General features: G+C 47.0%; 1 pseudogene; it reads left to right on the forward strand.

Moving 5' to 3' along the window:
- Positions 1–269: 269 nt before the first annotated feature.
- LOC135537524 (unconventional myosin-Va-like) lies at positions 270–8,953 on the forward strand (annotated as a pseudogene).
- The last annotated feature ends 687 nt before the right edge of the window (positions 8,954–9,640 follow it).

Consider the following 9,640-nt stretch of genomic DNA (forward strand, 5'->3'; position numbering starts at 1 on the left):
GTTAGCATCAAGGGAGTCATCGAGGTAAAGTGTTCAAGGAGTCATCAAAGGGAGTCATCGAGGTAAAGTGTTAGCATCGAGTAAAGTGTTAGCATCATCGAGGTAAAGTGTTAGCATCAAGGGAGTCATCAGGGTAAAGCGTTAGCAACAAGGAGTCCACGAGGTGCAAGCGTTAGCAACAAGGGAATCCCGAGGTACAGCGTTGCTAAGGGAGTCCCCGAGGTACAGCGTTAGCAAAAGGAGTCCCCGAGGTACAGCGTTAGCAAATCATGAGTCGAGTGCACAGCGTTAGCAACAAGGAGTCGAGGTACAGCGTTAGCAACAAGGAGTCATCGAGGTACAGCGTTAGCATCAAAGTCATCGGTAAGCGTTAGCATCAAGCGAAGTCATCGGGTAAAGCGTTAGCATCCGTAGTCATCGAGGTAAAGCGTTAGCATCAAGCGAGTCCAAGGTAAATGTGGATTTTGATAGGCCTATGCTGTTGTGCTTATTTATTTCAGTGTGATGATTATGAGGGCGGCAGGTAGCCTAGCGTTTTCGCGTTTGACCAGTAACTAAAAGGTCCCTGGTTAGAATACCGAGCCGTCAAGGTGAAAATCTGTCCATGTGCCCTTGGGCAAACACTTAACCCTAATTACCCAACAGGGGCACTGTACTGCTATGACTGACCCTGTAAAACAACACATTACACTGCACCTATCAGTCGATGTGACAAGAAAACTTCTAATTAAATGTGAGCCTGAACATGCCATACTGAGGATGCCAAGTCAAGTTCAGTTGACCATTGTAAAGTCCGCCCGGAAGTTACTTTTGCAATCTGCTTTTTGTTGTTGTTGTTTTCCCCCCACCAGGCGAGAGATGACTTTGAGACCGTGTCTTTCCTGGCTGGCCAACACCTGCCAGTTCCTACACTGCCTGAAGCAGTACAGTGGAGGAGGTAGGGCTGGAGAGGGATCATCTCATGACAGTTATTGCTCGACTGATCTTCAACTGCTTAATCCACAGTTACCAAGCACACACACCGTTTGCTTAGCAAGTACAGCTTCTTCCTGAGTTGGCTCCAACTCCCACCCTCTACCTCCTGATATCGTCCTAACTACTCCGTCTCCAAAATGGAGACACCTTCAAGTTGTGGAATGAGATGCCCATCTTCTATATACACACACACACACACACACACACACACACACACACACACACACACACACACACACACACACACACACACACACACACACACACACACACACACACACACACACACACACACACACACAGAGAGAGTAGTGCTAGGTTCTGAGATTAGGATGGGACACACAAACCCCTTGTGTTGACTGTTTTTTACAACCTTATCTGTAGCTGCGGTTTGACCTCACTGTTTCTAACTTGCGTCTCCTGTCCTGTAGGCGTTGTAAGAACAGCACCCAGCGGCAGAATGAGCACTGCTTGTGTAAGCTTTGACCTGTCAGAGTACCGTCAGGTCCTCAGCGATCTGGCCATTCAGAACTACCAGCAGCTGGTCAGATGCATGGAGGAGGCCCTGCAGCCCATGATAGGTGAGGAGACATTTAGAGACGGCTCTTATGCAGAGCCACTTACATTCAGTCTATTCAACTAAAGTAAGCAAATTAACCACATAATATGATCAGAGTATGATGATCATGATAATATGCAAGTAAAACCTTCAAATGAGCAATGCTAGTGAGGGTGGGCAATGCTAGTGAGGGTGGGCAATGCTAGTGAGGGTGGGCAATGCTAGTGAGGGTGGGCAATGCTAGTGAGGGTGAGCAATGCTAGTGAGGGTGAGCAATGCTAGTGAGGGTGAGCAATGCTAGTGAGGGTGAGCAATGCTAGTGAGGGTGAGCAATGCTAGTGAGGTGAGCAATGCTAGTGGTGAGCAATGCTAGTGAGGGTGAGCAAGCTAGTGGTGGGCAATGCTAGTGAGGGTGAGCAATGCTAGTGAGGTGAGCAATGCTAGTGGTGAGCAATGCTAGTGAGGTGAGCAATGCTAGTGAGGGTGAGCAATGCTAGTGAGGGTGGTAATGCTAGTGAGGGTGAGCAATGCTAGTGAGGGTGGTAATGCTAGTGAGGGTGAGCAATGCTAGTGAGGGTGAGCAATGCTAGTGAGGGTGAGCAATGCTAGTGAGGTGAGCAATGCTAGTGGTGAGCAATGCTAGGTGAGGGTGAGCAATGCTAGCGAGGTGAGCAATGCTAGCGAGGGTGGGCAATGCTAGCGAGGGTGGGCAATGCTAGCGCGGTGGGCAATGCTAGCGAGGGTGGGCAATGCTTTAGCGGGTGGGCAATGCTAGCGGGTGGGCAATGCTAGCGAGGGTGGGCAATGCTAGCGGGTTGGCAATGCTAGCGAGGGTTGTGCAATGCTAGCGAGGGTTGGCAATGCTGGCGGGTTGGCAATGCTAGCGGGTAGCAATGCTAGTGAGTGTAAAAAGGATAAACAAGTACACAGTGACACTTCTGACACAGTCCAAATGAGCACTACTCACACAGTCCAAATGAGAAAACGACAACAAAACAACTTAACCAACAAGTGACATTTTATTGTCCAACAATATCCCAGTTCCGGGTATGCTGGAGCATGAGAACTTCAGGGAGTTCTGGGGTCTAAACCCACGGGCCTACGGAAGAGGACGTCCAGTTGCCCCCGGAGAGGCTGTTTACACCGTGGACAGCATCCTACAGCAACTCAGTCTCTTCCACGCTACCATGATTCAGCATGACGTCGACCCCGAGCTCATCAAGCAGGTGTGTGTGTTGAGGAAGTAAACTCTTGAGACAAATCTAGATGTGGTGTTCCATACGCATGGATTGTTTGAACCTCTGTTCTTTCTAGTTGATATGTTATCTCCCAGTGGGGAGGAAGCAGTTCTAGTTGATATGTTATCTCAAAGGGGGAGGCCGTTGATATGTTATCTCCCAGAGGAGGCCGGAGTTCTAGTTGATATGTTATCTCCCAGGGGGGGGGGGGCCGGAGTTCTAGTTGATATGTTATCTCCCAGAGAGGCAGCAGTTCTAGTTGATATGTTATCTCAAGGGGAGGCCGGAGTTCTTGTTGATATGTTATCTCCCAGGGGAGGAGGCAGCAGTTCTAGTTGATATGCTTTATGTTATCTCCCAGGGGGGGAGGCAGCAGTTCTAGTTGATATGTTATCTCCCAGGGGGTGAGGCAGCAGTTCTAGTTGATATGTTATCTCCCAGGAGGGGAGGCAGCAGTTCTAGTTGATATGCTGTATGCTATATGTTATCTCCCAGGGGGTGAGGCAGCAGTTCTACATCATCTGTTCTGTCACTCTCAACAACCTGCTGCTGAGGAAGGACATGTGCTCCTGGAGTAAAGGACTGCAGATCAGGTACAGTCCTTTTTACATGTTTTCACCCAAAAATATTTCTATAGAAGCTAAAAGGGTATAGGCCTCAAGAATGATACCTGGGAAAACACTCGTTGTACACTGTTTAAAAATGTAAAATAAGATTTACTTGTTAGAGGACTGACTGTTTGTTCTGACATGGTGTATTTTGAAACATGAATCTGTTTGTCACAAAGTGGCTGTCTATCCTCTGTACTGTACTGGGGTTTTTGATAACTGTAAGGTCTTTTATAAACACCGTACATTGGGATTGTTGGTTTCTCTCTAGGCACAACAAGTGACAGCTGGAGGAGAGGGCAGACTGTGGAGCTAACTGGGTGGGGGGGGCTGTCAGACTGTGGAGCTAACTGGGTGGGGGGGGGCTGTCAGACTGTGGAGCTAACTGGGTGGGGGGCTGTCAGACTGTGGAGATAACTGGGTGGGGGGTGTCTCTCTAGGTATAATGTGTGGCAGCTGGAGGAGAGGGCTGTCAGACTGTGGAGCTAACTGGGTGGGGGGGCTGTCAGACTGTGGAGCTAACTGGGTGGGGGGGCTGTCAGACTGTGGGAGATAACTGGGTGGGGGGTGTGTCTCTAGGTATAATGTGTGGCAGCTGGAGGAGAGGGCTGTCAGACTGTGGGCTAACTGGGTGGGGGGCTGTCAGACTGTGGGCTAACTGGGTGGGGGTGGGGGCTGTCAGACTGTGGAGCTAACTGGGTGGGGGTGGGGGGGGCTGTCAGACTGGAGCTAACTGGGTGGGGGGACTGTCAGACTGTGGAGCTAACTGGGTGGGGGGGCTGTCAGACTGTGGAGCTAACTGGGTGGGGGTGGGGGGGCTGTCAGACTGGAGCTAACTGGGGGGGGGGGGCTGTCAGGCTGTGGAGCTAACTGGGGGGGGGGGGCTGTCAGACTGTGGAGCTAACTGGAGGGGGGCTGTCAGACTGTGGAGCTAACTGGGGGGTGGGGGGGCTGTCAGACTGTGGGCTAACTGGAGTGGGGGGGGCTGTCAGACTGTGGAGCTAACTGAGGGGGCTGTCAGACTGTGGAGCTAACTGGGTGGGGGGCTGTCAGACTGTGGAGCTAACTGTGTGGGGGGACTGTCAGACTGTGGAGCTAACTGGGTGGGGGGGGCTGTCAGACTGTGGAGCTAACTGGGTGGGGGGCTGTCAGACTGTGGAGCTAACTGGGTGGGGGGGACTGTCAGACTGGAGCTAACTGGGGGGGGCTGTCAGACTGTGGAGCTAACTGGGTGGGGGGACTGTCAGACTGTGGAGCTAACTGGGTGGGGGATGGGGGGCTGTCAGACTGTGGAGCTAACTGGGTGGGGGGACGGGGGACTGTCAGACTGTGGAGCTAACTGGGTGGGGGGACGGGGGACTGTCAGACTGTGGAGCTAACTGGGTGGGGGGACGGGGGACTGTCAGACTGTGGAGCTAACTGGGTGGGGGGTGGGGGGGGCTGTCAGACTGGAGCTAACTGGGTGGGGGGGACTGTCAGACTGTGGAGCTAACTGGGTGGGGGGGCTGTCAGACTGTGGAGCTAACTGGGTGGGGGGTGGGGGGCTGTCAGACTGTGGAGATAACTGGGTGGGGGGCTGTCAGACTGTGGAGCTAACTGGGTGGGGGGGGGTGTCTCTCTAGGTATAATGTGTGGCAGCTGGAGGAGTGGCTGGAGGAGAAGGGGCTGCCAGACTGTGGAGCTAAAGAGATGCTGGAGCCGCTGATCCAGGCCGCTCAGTTACTACAGGTCAAGAAGAAGACTGACGAAGACGCCCAGGCTCTCTGCACCATGTGCTCTGCCCTCACCACTCTACAGGTACGGTCATCTAGGTGCCATTCGAGTATACATAGCCTGGTTCCAGATCTGTTTGTACTGGGATTTCCGAAAATCAGACTGGATTTGGCTATACAGCACAAACAGATCTGAGATCAGGCTACAGTATACAGAGTAGTAGTAGTAACTGGCAATATTTCTTCCTTTAAAAAAATAAATAATTTTGTGCCATGTGATCTCGTCTATTGATCATTTCTCATGATTTAGTTCATTTCTGTTTGTTTCCCTCGTCAGATTGTGAAAGTGCTAACCCTGTACACCCCAGTGATTGAATTTGAGGAACGGGTTTCAATATCCTTCATTAGAACCATACAGGTAAGGAGCTTGTCTGTGTGTACTTTGCTCTCTTGCATCTCCTTTTTTATATATATATTGTCCCTACGTCATTAAGTTGTTCTCTCTCTGTCTCTCTGTCTCTCTCTACTCTCTCTTTCTCTCTACTCTCTCTCTCTACTCTCTCTCTCTTTCTTCTCTCTACTCTCTCTTTCTCCTCTGTCCCTCTCTCTCCCTCTCTTTCTCCTCTGTCCCTCTCTCTCCCTCTCTCTCTCCCCCCTCTCTCTCTCTCTCTCCCCCTCTCTCTCTCTTCTCTCTTCTCTCTCCCTCTCTCCTTCTCTAACTCTCTTTCTCTTTCTCTTTCTCTACTCTCTACTCTCTACTCTCTACTCTCTACTCTTTCTCTTTCTCCTCTGTCCCTCTCTCTCCCTCTCTCTTCTCTCTGTCACCTCCAGGCCCTGTTGAAAGGCCGTGTTGAGTCACCGCTGCTACTTATGGACACCAAGAAGATATTCTCTGTGACATTTCCCTTCACCCACTCCCCTCTGGCTTTGGAGACCATTCAGATCCCTAGCAGTCTGAATCTAGGATTCCTCACACGGGTCTAACCCCTGACCCCCCCCCCCCCCCTCTAGCTTTAAAAAATAATAATAATAATAAAAATGTATCCTTCCGTCATTCCTTCGATCCTTCCTCCTTGAAGTCATCTCTGATTTACACATAGTTGGACAGGTTTGATGACTTCAAAGGAAGGAAGGGAGGAAGAAATTTGAACGGCGCCCAGGAATTCTCCCCAATGGTGCCTGAGGGAACTACATGATTCACCAAAGATGCCTGACCATTCATGTTTTACAAATGCCTTGGAAAAAGTCAGTCCGTTTTTTATAATGTCCTGACCACATACAATTAGAAACAAGGAACATTTGGAGACCCTTTGTAATGATATGATGTATTTGGCAAGAGATAAATTATATTATAATACATAATACATCTTTTAGCAATAGTTACGGTATACTCTGTTTCCTCTATATGTTCGCCACTGTCAAATCGTGGAATCGTTTTCAGGATGGCAAAACATTTTGTCAGCGTAAACTTAAACAAGATATAAAGTATGTAGAAAAGATAATGACGCGATATATATATATTTTTTTAAATACGATCATCCTCGAGAACTAGCAATCAAGATGAGAACTAGATACAGTCAGAGAGAATCTAAAATTCCCCAAAATATCATGTCATGTGACCCTCCCATTGATTTTGTTATAAATGTTTGAGTTACTCACATGGCATAAGAACAAGGCATAAGCCATGGCAACAAAATGTTTATAATTCCAGCAAATTCGTTTTTTTAAAACTCAGAATTCTCTCAGCCTCATGACAACATGTGTGGAATTGCAGGAAAAAAAATAGCTTTAAAGCTGTAAAAGGTTGTTCTCTTTCCCCATGGCAAAATGTGTAGAATTGTAGGAAATGTGTTTTTAAAACAGAAGAAATGTCGCTGCTGAAAAGAATCAGGCCACTGTTTACTTGTTAACGTACGAACAGGGAAATGCACTGCTTTATGTTTTACACATTAAGAAATAATAATACTGAACACACAACTACACTGAACAAAAATATAAACGCAACAATTTCAAAGATTTTACTGAGTTACAGTTCGCATGAGGAAATCAGTCAATTGAAATACATTCATTAGGTCCAAATCTATGGATTTCACATGACTGGGAATACAGATATGCATCTGTTGTTCCGATACCTTAATAAAACTGTAGGAGTGTGGATCAGAAAACCAGTCAGTATCTGGTGTGACCACCATTTGCCTCATGCAGCGCGACACATCTCCTTCACATAGAGTTGATCAGGCTGTTGATTGTGGCCTGTGGAATGTCGTCCCACTCCTCTTCGATGGCTGTGTGAAGTTGCTGGATATTGGTGGGAACTGGCACACGCATTTGTACAAGTCGATCCAGAGCATCCCAAACATGCTCAATTGGTGACATGTCTGGTGAGAGTGCAGGCCATGGAAGAACTGGGACCTTTTCACCTTCCAGGAATTGTTTCCAGATCCTTGCGACATGGGGCCATGCATTATCATGCTGAAACATGAGGTGATGGCTGCAGATGAATGGCATGACAATAGGCTTCAGGATCTCGTCATGGTGTCTCTGCATTCAAATTGTCATCGATAGAATGCAATTTTGTTCGTTGTCTGTCGCTTATGCCTCACCATACCATAACCCCACCGCCACCATGGGGCACTGTGTTTACAACGTTGACATCAGAAAACCGCTCACCCACACAACACCATATACAGTTGTGAGGCCAGTTGGATGTACTGCCAAATTCTCTAAACATATGGAGGTGGCTTATGGTAGAGAAATGAACATTCAAATCTCTGGCAACAGCTCTGGTGGACATTCCTGCAGTCAACATGCCAATTGCACGCTATCTCAACATGAGACATCTGTGGCATTGTGTTGTCTGACAAAACTGCACATTTTAGTGGCCGTTTTGTGTCCCCAGCACAAGGTGCACCTGTGTAATGATCATGTTGTTTAATCCGCTTCTTAATATGCCACATCTTTCAGGTGAATGGATTATATCAGCAACGTTAAAATGCTCACAAACAGGAATGTAAATAAATTTGTGCGCAAAATTTGAGCGAAACAAGCTTTTATTTTTTTTGTGCGAATAGAACGTTTCTGGGATCTTTTATTTCAGCTCATGAAACATGGGACCAACACTTTACATAATGCGTTTATATTTGTGTTCAGTGTAGGTGGATGAGGGCAATGGCACGAAGAGCTGGGATGAAGGGGGCAGGACTACTGGTTTTTATTCACCAAAGTAAATGTATTTCTACAAGGGTTTGTACCATATATTTGGGAGCCAACGTTAGTTGGCTTATGCTGACCTATGTAATGTAGTGGCTAGTGCTTACTACCTTTGTAATGTAGTGCTTTGTTGCCTTCCCATATATCACAGTAAATATGAATATCATGAGCACCACTCCTATTGTACACTGTGTGCTGGACACCGCAACCAAAGAGCCTTGCTGTTGACTCACGCCCTCTGTGTGCCCATTGCTTCCCATAGAGATTAAATGACCATCAGGTTTCCCTAAAAGTATAAACCTGAATATCTCCTCAAATGCTTTACAGTAGTTTTAATATTGCTGGGAAAAGGCTGAGATAAATCTATAGGCTACGTTTGCTACTGTGTCCCGTTCCGTTCCTTGAGTAAACGCAAGGCGCATACCAATGGAATCACTATAGAATCACCCGCACAACTTTTTAATATTGTTCTATGGCTGAAAGAATGCCTTGTGAATAATTCCACGAGATGGTGGTTTGTTTGCTTTGTCGGCACCAGGATGTCAGCGTTTGTTTGTTACTATGCACCTAAAAGGCTTCATATTGTGGGTCAGCAGTACATAAAAGATGGTGAGGTATTTGAAATAATAAATTAAAAAAATAAATTAAAAATCTGAGTGGGGCTGAATAGGTGATTTATAGGGAATGAACTGAGAAATGTATTTATTATATGAAAATATGTAGTCAGATAATGCTATGGTGGGTATGAGAGAAAAAACCTATAGGCTACGTTTGCTACTGTGTCTAGTTCCATTCCTTGAGTGAACATAAGGCGCATGCCAATGGAATCACTATAGAATCACCCGCACAAAACGAATAACCCGCTGAGGTGTGTATCCTGTTTTCTATTGTTGTCTTTGTTCAAATGAACACACCCCTAATGTCAAGCTGCTGTCACAAGACTGATGGGCGGGACGAGGAAGGCGAAGTCCACTGCACAGGTAAAGACAAAACGCTTGGGGAAGTTGTCGACTTTTTCTCGCCACTGACGGTATGGATGTTGTTAGTTAAACTCACGGATTGCTAAAACTTTACTATCATGGCTTTGTCGGAACTTTATACGAAGGTGAGAAAATAATGACAAGAAAGTGATACATGGTTTGTTTTAAAACTCATTCAATCTTAATACGGAATCTCAATCGGTTAGTTTTAACACCTGTTGACATGTGTTTAATGACTAACATATGGAAAATAACTGTCCACCTGATTACAGTTTGGGAAAATGATTATGCAAATGTTTCCAACTTTCCTTGTAGTCCATTATCAAATTGCTGTGTTACTACTAATTACATAGACTTC

The sequence above is a fragment of the Oncorhynchus masou genome, unplaced genomic scaffold (assembly GCF_036934945.1).
Source record: "Oncorhynchus masou masou isolate Uvic2021 unplaced genomic scaffold, UVic_Omas_1.1 unplaced_scaffold_8070, whole genome shotgun sequence".
NCBI lineage: Eukaryota > Metazoa > Chordata > Actinopteri > Salmoniformes > Salmonidae > Oncorhynchus > Oncorhynchus masou.